This window comes from Sardina pilchardus, chromosome 16 (assembly GCF_963854185.1).
Source record: "Sardina pilchardus chromosome 16, fSarPil1.1, whole genome shotgun sequence".
NCBI lineage: Eukaryota > Metazoa > Chordata > Actinopteri > Clupeiformes > Clupeidae > Sardina > Sardina pilchardus.
Genome location: NC_085009.1, coordinates 28372936 through 28385043, shown reverse-complemented (window position 1 = coordinate 28385043; position 12108 = coordinate 28372936). Strand labels below are relative to the sequence as shown.

At 40.0% G+C, this 12108-nt stretch overlaps 1 protein-coding gene across 1 annotated transcript in view; it reads right to left on the bottom strand.

Annotated features, from left to right (window-relative positions):
- The window catches only part of LOC134059640 (uncharacterized), a 301237-nt gene that overhangs the window by 107883 nt on the left and 181246 nt on the right, over window positions 1–12108 (bottom strand). The window lies entirely within an intron of this gene.

Below are 12108 nucleotides of genomic sequence, written 5' to 3'. Positions count from 1 at the left end.
AATATTAAAGTAGGCTAACTTGTCCACTCCCTTTACAGGAAATGTTAAAGAAAAGTGGCCGGCAAATATGTTAACAAACAAGAGATCATGCTCATACTATAGCCTACTGGGGAATAATAATAATTATTTTTATTAGTGTAATTTGCTAAAAAAAAAAAAAAACCCGGACAGGAACAAGCTGGTTAAAGTGAAACCGAACCAGACCATTATTGATCTTTTTTTCAGACACTGTATTTTAGAATTTCACCGTGGTATCGGTTCAGTATCGACTATCGAGGTATTTATGGCAGGTATCGAATCGAAGTCATAATTTTGGTATCGTGACAACACTAGGTGGCACGGTTTTTGAAAAATGCTCCGAACCGTGCGGTTCGCATGTCACGGTTCGAAGTGTGTTTTCGTCGTACGGTCCTACGGTTCAGGCTAGTTATGGCATGCGCAATTGATTCCCATATGTGACGACGTGTTTCCCTTACGTGCGAGAGTAGGTGTATGGAGTTTTGAGTGCTGCGCGCAAGGTTTTAGAAATGGCAAGTGTGAGAGATCATCCCTAGCGTGGTCAAACTGATGCACCTGACCCTGCTCGGGTGGAAGCATGTTCTTCCGCAACTGTAGACTATGCGTGCAACTTTACCAAACAGTAGAAGCAAACTCATTCTCCATAATTGGCCCGCTCTCGTGCGCGCTCAATGGACACCCGCCCTCGACATGCACATTAATCCAAATAGAACATTCACAATCGTGAACGCAATGTTATGTTGCTAAAATAACGACTAGTCTTCACTTCATGGATGCAGCAACGCACTTGTTTATTTACCTGCGGTGGCCTTACAGTATCAAAAGTGCAACGTAAAACAGGCATCCTAAGTAATAGAATTAGAACTGTAAAAGTATGTACTGTATTACATGAACACAACACGCAATGACGCACAGAAGACGATTTGCTAAATAACTGTTAAAAACGGTTAGCATCATTAGAAGGCTATGCTGCAGACATTTGATAAAAACTCTTGCATTCAAGTTGACTGACCATCTCAATACCAATGTTTTCAACTCCAAGGCTTAAAAGGGCCTGTCCCAAGAAGAAAAAGTATTAGCTTACCTTGAAACTAAAACACATGTGGGGAAACTGAACAGTCCAACCAAAAGAGTATGATGAGCTTAGCCTGCTACTTTGTTTACAATATTTTGAGGCTTCAGCCAGACAGCTGAATTCAAGAGGTGGAGTTATAATGAATAGTAGGCTATAATCTGCATAAAGTTTGCTGTTATGAATATCAGACATGTCAGTATATAGAATGTATAAATAATTACATACTGTAATGTGTGTGTGTTTCAAATAAAGACAAGCTTTACATCTTGTTAAAAAATCATTCACACTATATGAAAGGAGAGCGATGAAAAGGCGATGCAATGAAAAATATGGGTGGACGACCTACATTTTGTGCTGGTGCACCATCCCTGCCAAATAAATTAAAATATTGTTGAAATCATCAATGTCTTCCCTCTTGCTTTATCAAAATCTCAACTGAAGCTTAAAGTTTCCTCAGACAACAATGTGCTTTATGTGAAGTCAAATTCAGTTTGTGCATTATTACATGATAACTATTCTCTAAATACTCTAGCCTAATTGTGGATGATTAAGCTATATGCTGAAATATGTTTCTGGAGTGTTAAAGAGTAAAAGAAAAAATAACAACAAGAACCGTACCGAACCGAAAACCGTGACCCTAAACCGTGATACGAACCGAACCGTGGATTTTGTGAACCGTGCCATCCCTAGTGAATGTGGCCATTTGTAAGTTATTGAGTCAATGGTGTGTGTGTGTGTGTGTGTGTGTGTGTGTGTGTGTGTTTGACTGAGTGACAGTGTGTCAGTGATGAGTGTATGTGTGCGTTAGTAAGTGTTTGAGTCAGTGGTGTGTGTGTGTGTGTGTGTGTGTGTGTGTGTGTGTGTGTGTGTGTGTCAGTGTTAATTTCGTCAGACGAGACGAGACTAAATATGTTCGTCAACGACCTTTTTTCGAGACTAAGACGAGACGATGACGAGACTGAACCAATGTCCTGAAACGCTGACTAAGACTATAATAAAATGCATTACTGTTGACGAAAAAAGACAAGACTAAAATGTTTTGCATGATTGAAAAACTAAGATAAAATCTCTCTTCGATTTCATCTACAAAATGAGAAGACAGAATATCTATGCTACCTGATAAGCATTCACAATAGTCCAAATTAATTCATGGGCAGCAGCTTTCCTGTAGGCTAGCTACGCACTGTTGCTGTAACCCTGTGGCTGCGAGACTCATACTACAAGTCAACCCCGAGAGGAGGAAGAGATCCAAAGCCTGGCTCCATTTCACTAAACGTGATGAAAATTCTGCCATCTGCAACCAGTGTAGTATATATATTGTTATCGTGTAAGGGTAGTAATACCAGCAATATGTTAAAACATTTGTCCGTGAAGCATGGGATTAAGCTCCAAGAGTGTCATGTGTTCGACGGTGAGTGTGCCTGAAAATAATTCTTGGTCGTTCTGGTGCACCTGACGCTGCTCGGGTGAAAGCATACGTTTCCTTCACAAGTTTTAATTGTAGACTATGCGTGCAACTTTGCCAAACTGTATAGAAGTAACCCCCTTGGCCCGCTCTCTCTCCCTCTCCCTCTCTCGTGCGCGCTCAATGGACACCCGCCCCTCAACATGCACATTCACAATCGTGAAAGCAATGACGCATAGAAGACAACTAGCTACATTATACTTAATTTCGGTTAGCATCATAGCGTAGGCTACTGCACAAATTTGATTCAAACTCTTGCATCTATCTATCTATCTATCTATCTATCTATCTATCTATTAATGCAAGGAACGTCTGTCTGTGTGTCACTCTGTCTGTCTGTGTGTTCCACGCATAACTCTCAAACCACTCATCCAACTGACCTAAAATTTGACACATGTATTGCTAATGACATGCGTGAGTGCAGTGCAAAGTTTGGTCATGTTCGGACAAAAAATGACAAAGATATCGTTAAATTAAACAAAATACAACTCTGCCGCAATCCCACAATTCTACCGCTCTCTGCACTAGCCACTCCCCCTCACTCTCACTTACTCCAGCATAGAAACAAAAAAGCCCATTTCGCTGACAAACTCCGTGTTCATGGAAATTACGATGTCTCACGTAAACAACGGACCGTTTCAAGATTGTTCATGTTGGATAAACATGCTGAGTCCGACACACATGCACCCATGTTGGTAAGCAGGCTGTTAAAGTCACGTAACGTTGCATAGGCTACTCATCAACAACCGCGGTTGCCTTGCGCTTCATAGCACTGGCATGGCCATGGCATAGACGGGCCATGCATGCGGTTAGCTTTAGGCTATCATTTCCCAACAACAGCAAAAACGCACGGGTATGTAATGTGTCTAATAGCCATTAGCTGCAACTCAAACGCCTTTCCCCTTCACTTTTTTATTACCTTGCAAAGAGTAAAAAGCTCTAACAGCACGGGCCTGATTCTCATCACCAATCTAACATGATCTACCTGCATCAACGTCATTGGGCAACACGTTTCTTGGAAAACATTGTTTGCACGGGCACTGCACTAGTTCAAGTTGATTGATCATCTCAATGTTTTCCAACTAAGACTCAAAAGGGCCTGTCCCAAGGAGGAAAAGTATTAGCCTACCTTGCAACTTAAACACACGTGGGGAAACTGAACAGTCCAACCAGTAGACTATAATAAGCTAGCCAACTATGCTACTTTGTTTACAATTTGAGGCTTCAAGCCGACAGCTGAATTGAAGAGGCAGAGTTGTAAATATGAATAGTCATGAATGTCATGAATATCAGAAATGTCAGTAGTATAGATTAGAATATATAAAGAATTATATTATATTATACTGTAGGCTATATATACATCTTTATAATTCTATAAAGAATATGTATATTCCTTGTTGTGTTTTAAATAAAGACAAGCTTTTTCTACGCCTTATTGTTAAAAAATCATTCACATTATATGAAAGGAGAGCGATAAAAGGTGACCTTTTGGCGTTAAAGGCGATGCAATGAAAAATGTGGGTGCACCTAAATTGTTTGGGAATCGATAAGAGAATTGATAAGGAATTGGATTGATAGGCAGAATTGATAATGCCATCGATATTGATAAAAACGTATCAATACCCATCCCTATATGGGACTGCGTTTGGGCGCATAGTGCCATCTAGTGTAGCGGAGTAAAAGGCCTACTTTGTGTCTGCTATGGATATTATTGGGGGAAAATTGAGATGTGTGAAACACATAGCTGAAGCACTATTTGACTGAAATAGTAGCCTATTCAAAAGTATCTTGTTATATAAAAAAGACTAAAATGTTTTGACTAAAACTTGACGAAGATATTAATGAGAAAGAAGAAGAAATTATGAGACTTTTAGTCAACTAAAACTAGACTGACAAAAATGATATTTGAATGACTAAATATGACTAAGACTAAAAAGAACATTTCATCACAAGACTAAGACTATGACTAAACAAAAATAGGTGACAAAATTAACACCAGTGTTGGGAGTAACGCGTTACAAAGTAACGCATTACTGTAATTCCACTACTTTTAGCGGTAACGAGCAAGTAACTAAGTATTTTTTAAAATCAGGTAACGCAATTACAATTACTGAAATTTAAATGAGTTCGTTACTCGTGTTACTCTCTTTTGTGAAAATCGAACCCTTGCAGACAAGAAGACAAGAGGCTCACTTCTGACCTGACGTCGCAGGGTGGCACACACACCAATCGAATCAATCAATGAGCATTAAACCACATCATGGCCGACAGTGCGGGTAAGATGAGCTTTCTCTCCTGGAAGTATGGACATTAATTTTCGCTCGTCGAAATCAAAGGCAGAAACGTAGTGGTGAGTTGTAAAATAGCCTATGTGCAGGTGCAAAGACCCCACATCTAAGAGTTCAACCTACCTAAATCATAGAAGCAAGACACCTATCTTTTCTATGACGCCAGAAATATCCTCTTTACCTTGTTCGTTTTTAATTTTATTTTATGAAAACATGTCAGTGAACTATGCATGACTTTCCCTGTTAAAACCGAATGAAACCTAACTACATTCACGTACCTCTTAAAGTGACAGTCACTCAATGAGACCTACACACCACTCCTGTAGGCTAATGTTATTAAAGACAAGTGTAATCAACATGAAGTGGCCTATTCAAATTACTGATTATTATGACCGCCGCTAGCGTAGCTAGCGAAGCGGTCATATAGTTGTTGTCAAAGTTTTTTTTTTTTTTTTTTTATTCTTTTTTCCCGTCATTTTTCGTCAACGATTCCCGGGACACCGTAACACCGGAGCGCATGAAACTTGGTGGGCATGTAGCCCCAGTAGAGTTCTATGGAAAATTTTCGTTTCGTCCCCGGGGGTCACTCCACCCCCGCGCTGCCCCCGCCCGAAGCCCAAAAATGACAGTTTTTCCTACATAACTACCTGAACCGTGGCACCGAGGATGACAAAATGTTTATGGTATGTTGTTCTCTAGAGCTTGCATCAACTTAGCTTATAACCAGTCATTTGTGATTTGCCCCCCCATCGTAAAAATTGAAAATGCAATGTAATATTGCTTTAATTGCCCCTATCTTCAGATGAGATGTTATGAACTGCACCAAATTTCATGTGTATGATTAACCTGACACCCTCTGGGAGTATGCCAAGTTTTGTGGAATTTCATCCACGGGGGGCTATAAAATAAATGGATTTATGTGTACATTCAGGACTGTATACCCATCGGCCAGTAGATGGTGGTATTATCTGGAGTCTAAATCCCCCCCTGGGGATTTCAAAAACTGTTCCAAACATCTCAATCTCTGCTAGTTTTTGTCCTAGAAACATATAAGTGACACCATTAGAAACCTTTAATCAACTAGTTTCCAAATATTTTTTAAAAGAGAATGGTTGCTCTGGGTGCAACAAACATGCAGGAACACACACACACACACACATAAATACACACACAGTGTGCGAGTTATACCACGGTCTCCGGGGGAGCCGGGGGGCGGGGCGGGTTTTATTTTTTTTTTTTGGGGGGGGGGGGGGGGGCAAAGTTTAAATGCCGATTCTGCAACAGCATAGGCATAGGCCTATTATAAAGAGAAAATTTGTTGCACACGGGTGCGATAGGTCTAACAGCTATAGCCATATTTAGACGAAACACCCTGATGGATCACGTCAACAGATTTCCCGAATGGGCTACGCAAACTTCAGTGAACTTGATAGTAAATAATCCACGGACCACCAATAATGTGTCTTCTGACTGTTTAATTGAATCAACTTAGAATTAGGCTATACTCAACAACTTACATTGTTTCACAACCACATGGGATATCCTGTACACAGAGCCAAACACACGAAATAAGAGCAGCCAGCGGCTGCAACCATGAACAAATTATGGCAAAGCCTTTACAATACAGGGCACAACACAACCCTCTCCCTGCCTGGAGAGACGCAACGCCATACACAACACAACGATGCACAGAGCCATTATCATAAGTAGGCCATTCTTTTCTTTTAGACATTCGACTACAGTGCTAGTGTGAACGAGCTTGTGTGAGTGGGTAGTGGGTGGAGCTGCGGGCAGCGTCCCCACGTTTCAAGCGCGAAAGCAGGCACTTTTTTCATGAATCATGAACTCAAAATACAATTTTATTTATCTGATTTTACACCTTTGAGGGAAAACCATGGTCAAAATATAATTTATTTGGCAATCATTAATATTTTAGAGCTCCCCCAAAATTTCACAAACCATGTTTCCAGGGGAGCTCAGGTGGCACTAGGGGAGCCATGGCTCCCCCTGCTCCCCCCTAACTCGCACCCTGTACACACACACACACACGCATACCTACACACACACGCACCACTACATACACACATGTACATAAAACATTATACAAACACATGCACAAACACGCCCACACGCATGCACACATACACCCTTACACACACACACACACACCTACACACACACACACACACACACACACATGCACACACACATCTTTGAGTACATTTTGTGAGACCACCGGAGCTGAGAAGTGAGTGTGTGTGTGATGTACTATAACCTGTGTGTGTGGGTGCGTTTCTGTGTGCCCATCTGTGTGTTTGCATGTGTGTATATGTGTGTATGTGCATGTTCTGTGTGTGTTCTCTCTCTCTCTCTCTCTCTCTCTCTCTCTGTGTGTCTGTGTTATCTGTGTGTATTCTGTGTGTGTTCTCTCTTTCTCTCTCTCTCTCTCTGGGTGTGCCTGTGTGTGTGTGTTTGTGTGTGTGTGTGTGTGTGTGTGTGTGTGTGTGTGTGTGTGTGTGTGTGTGTGTGCGAGTGTGTGTTTGTGTGCGTGTGTGAGTGTGTGCCTGTGTATGTGTGTTTGTGTGTGTGTGTGTGTGTGTGTGTGCACACGCGCGCATGTGAGTGTGTGTGTGTGTGTGTGTGTGTGTGTGTGTGTTATCTGATATTGGAGTGACAGTGACGGCAGAGAACACAGTGAACATATACTCAGAGACACATTAAACACACACACAAGCAGACACACACTCACACTAGACAGAGAAGCACTCATACACAAAAGCAAGCGCACACATGCACACACTCATTTACATACATAAAAGTTGCAGTAGGGATGGAGTAGGCGATGGAAACACAAGCGTGATTGATATTTGCGGAAAGAATGTGCAGGACTGAGGCCATCCTTAAAAATATGTTTGTTTGCAGTAACAGCCCCCCCCCAAAAAAATTGGGTCGGTAGGTAGGCAAATATTTTTTTTTTCAAGATTCAAGGTAAAAAAAAAAAGTACATTTTTGGTCACAGTGATTTTGTTGGTAATAATGAAAAAATATTTGCATGTTATATGTACATACATTACACACACACACACGACACACACTATATTGCCAAAAGTATTGGGTCACCGGCCTTGACCCCCATATGAACTTCAGTCACATCCTATTCTTAATCCATAGGGTTTAATATGACGTTGGTCCAGTCTTTGCAGCTATAACAGCTTCAACTCTTCTAGGAGACTGTTTGGGTCGGCCCTATATTGACAGGGTCGGTCGGGTTACGGCAAACAAGAATATTTTTAAGGATGGCCTGAGCGGCGGTCATATTGTGTATCGCTTTGTCGCTAGTTTTTAGCTATAAGTAATTATGCAGATGCTAAAGTACTATTAACTGTTAACAGAATATATATAGTTTATGATTATGAATTCAAAATATGAAATAGAAACAAGATGAGACATTTTCTGTGGGTTGAGCAGACTAGGATTGCCACTGCTGTGAATGATAGGTCACTATAACCGTGTCCATACCGTTAGGTATGTTATCGATGACATGCATCCTCTGTCAACTGTTGAGTCAGTGACCCACTAGGTCTAAAAAAATATGTTTATTGTGTTTGACGACCCACTAGGTCTAAACAAATATGTTTATTGTGTTTGACTGTTCAGTACTGTTAGTATTTACATCTAAAGCGCAGACATGAAAGTAACTTAAAAGTTACTTTTCTTAGTAACTAATTACTTTTGATATACAGTAACTGGGCAAGTAATTCAATTACTTTCAAAACAAGTAACTAGTAACTGTAACTGAATACTAATTTTCAGTAACTTGCCCAACACTGATTAACACTAGTGTGTGTGTGTTTGACTGAGTGACAGAGTGTCAGTGATGAGTTTATGTGTGCGTTAGTAAGTGTTTGAGTCAGTGGTGTGTGTGTGTGTGTGTGTGTGTGTGTGTGTGTGTGTGTGTGTGTGTGTTTTTGAGTGAGAATGAGTCAGGGATGTGTAGGGTTGGGTACCGACCCCTGTACTTTTACCGGTACCGACCGAATCACGTCGGTATTACCGGGTATTGCTGAACGGTGCTAAATTTCGGTACTTTCATGTGCATCAGGAGCGGAGTGCGCCATCTGACGTCATGTCTGAGTGTAGGCTAACGTTAATGTCGGTCTCAAAAACTAAAGTGAATAGGCTAACTTAATATGCACCATTTATTGCACCAAGAGCAGGCATAAATTAATCAAAATAGTAGGCCTATCCCTGGTCAGAACTTAAGATAAAACTGAGAGTTGACGGAGTGCAATGAAATGCACCCATCTTCTGAATCACGAATGAGCTGGATCCATTCAAAACGGTAAAACAGGACTTTAAATAGTTCAAAGCATATGTGACAGAAAGATGTTTGAATGCTATTGAAATGTATCATGGCTAGATGATAATGGCTTAACAGCATTAATAATATCTAGGCTATTTGCCAAATACTCGCTGTATTTGTCGTGACAACTTGCTCTAAGGATATTGACCGTAGCCTTTGCTTTTGCTGCGCTGCTCCAAGCAGTCAGCAGATAAGAGATGGCCATAAAAAAATAGAAACTATTTTGCAAACATGCAAACATGCGAGCAAACATTAACGATACAATTCGTTTAATTTCATTGCTGTCAATTGGAGTGTCCTGACAGCAAGCAACGCGAGCAGCGCGATGTTTTGAGATAACTTTTGTTGTTGGCATACTACGGTTTCTATTTTCTCTCTGTCGCTCGCTTGCTCTGTTATTTTGAATGAGAAATATGACTCATTAAAACGGCATATTTAACGGATTCCCTCCCTCCGATGCAATGCTATAATTTGATTATACACGTTGTAGGCCCACGCAACAGTTAAATTCACGGATGGGATAAATACAGATACCAAATGTATGTCATAGGATCAAAAGAATGTCTATACTAACCTCCATTTGTCATAGATTAATTACGATCTTCATGCGTTTTGTTGCATTTAGGCAATACGTTTAGTCAACACAAAATAGGCTACTCAAACTAAACACATTGTCATTTTCATCTCATATCTGTATAAACTGTTCTTGGTATCAAGACATGCAAATGTTCAAATTAGCTGTTAAAAACTTCTCATTTATTAGATAAAACGTACAACAAGTGCCGTTTACCACCATTCAAACTCCGTGTGAACTAATTAGTTTATCGTGGGGAAACTGCGGGACCATACCACTATGAGTAAATAGAGGGGTTTCGCGGGTGACACCATTTTGGCAGGGGTGTTTCAATGTATGTCACTAATATGGGATTTTTATCTGCAAAATTGTGTATTTGTTGAGTTTCATGTCAGCTAGTTAGATTTATTATTTAGTAATAACTGTAAACTTGAATTTGAATGCTGTTCCAAGTTGCTGCTGGTGCACAACTATTTATTTTTAATACTAGTAATGTAATCAATAATGATGATAATAATAATAATAATAATAATAATAATAATACATTACCTTTATATCTAAGTGTTATTTTGTTAGATTTTTTCTTAGGAAAGTAATGTTTAGTTATGGAAAGAATGTTTAAGTCAAGCCTGATGCTTTTAGTCTTTTCCACATGGTGAGGTATACAGTTTATTAATTAACAATGGTATCGGATCGGTATCGGATATCGACCGATATGCAGAGCCCAGGCATCGGTATCGGTATCGAGACTGAAAAAGTCGGATCGGTGCATCCCTATTAAAAAGGGGCGGTTTATTAAACATGATGCCTGGCATACCGCTGACCTAGGCTATACTGTTAAATTGCACAAAACAAAGATGGAAGGATTGCTTTTTTCATGAACATGGCCTAAAATAGCTAAATCATCATATAACCCAATGGACTAATTATTTGTTCTATGTTTGGGTTTGATGGAGTTTGTTTAAAAAAACTTTCACTATCCATTGTTCATGTTCATACTTAAGAAATGAGAGGGGTTTGTATTAAAAACATTCTCAATGTATACATTTGATTTTGTGGAACTTGTAGTTGATACAAACAAGGTGTTACAGATTCAGTAAGGTACCGAAAAAAATACCGTTGAATACCGACACCGAACCTCAGGCACCGGCACCGGTACCGATATCGGTTCAAATGCGATAGGTACCCAACCCTAGGGATGTGTGCATGTGTGTGTAAGTAAGTGAGTGAGTGAGTCAGTGGTGTGTGTGTGCTTGTGTGAAGGTATGGGGCTGTGAGTGAGAGAGACAGTGATGTGTGTATATGTGTGTGTGTGTGTGTGTGTGTGTGTGTGTGTGTGTGTGTGTGTGTAGGTAGGGGGCTGAGTCTGTGAGTGAATGAGAGAGACAGTGATGTGTGTGTGACGGGTCGCATACCTACCGTCACGGTAGCAATACGCTACCTTGTTAAAACCCTCTGTGTACTTGTGATCTGTGTTTGTCTGACGTGTCTATGTTTTCAGTTGACCTCCATATTGTTCTAAAATCACTTGTTTACATAGTCATTCATCATACACCTCTGCCGTAATCCCGTAGCTGTTTTAAATAGTCGACATTACCATCTAACACTACGGTGATTTATTACATGCTAGCAACCACTATCATTACATCGCTTACTGTTTACACTCATTTACTTGCCACTTCACATATTCCGTTGCAATAACCACACAACACAAATGTCTTTATCTGTACGTTTATTTAGCTTATTTGTTTCAAATGTTATCATAGCGTTATGTTAGTCTTACCAGTGTTTCGTCCGTGTTTGTATAGAGAATGTGTGCCGCGGTTGTCGTGTTTAAATTGCCGTCTAAACTTCCGAGTCAATAGGAAGTGACCTGAAGTTTAGATATTTAATAATTTCGCTGTATTTATAGATTTTGGCTATGCCAAAGTGAGCGACGTTGAGAGTATTCAGACTGGAGATTCTAGCTTATTGGAATGTTTATATTATGGCTGTATTAGCCTGTTATTCTTGTAATTATCTAGAACACCCCTGCATGATGTTCTAAGTTGGTATGTACCAATTTCAGGGGTAATTCTTAGGCCTATTTATGTGTCTGGTTGAGAGACTACTGGGAGAGCAGCATCTGACAGGACATTGGTCCTATTTGCTCCCTAATGTGACCTGCTATAAGGTTATTGGTATTGCCGGCTTCATTTATTGCTATGATTTTGACTATTATGCTAACTTTTTATTTCATTTATGGAAAGTATTTATTTTTCTTTATTTTTTATTCTATTACTTTTATTGCCAAATATTGGCCTTATTTGGGAAATAATAAAAAAT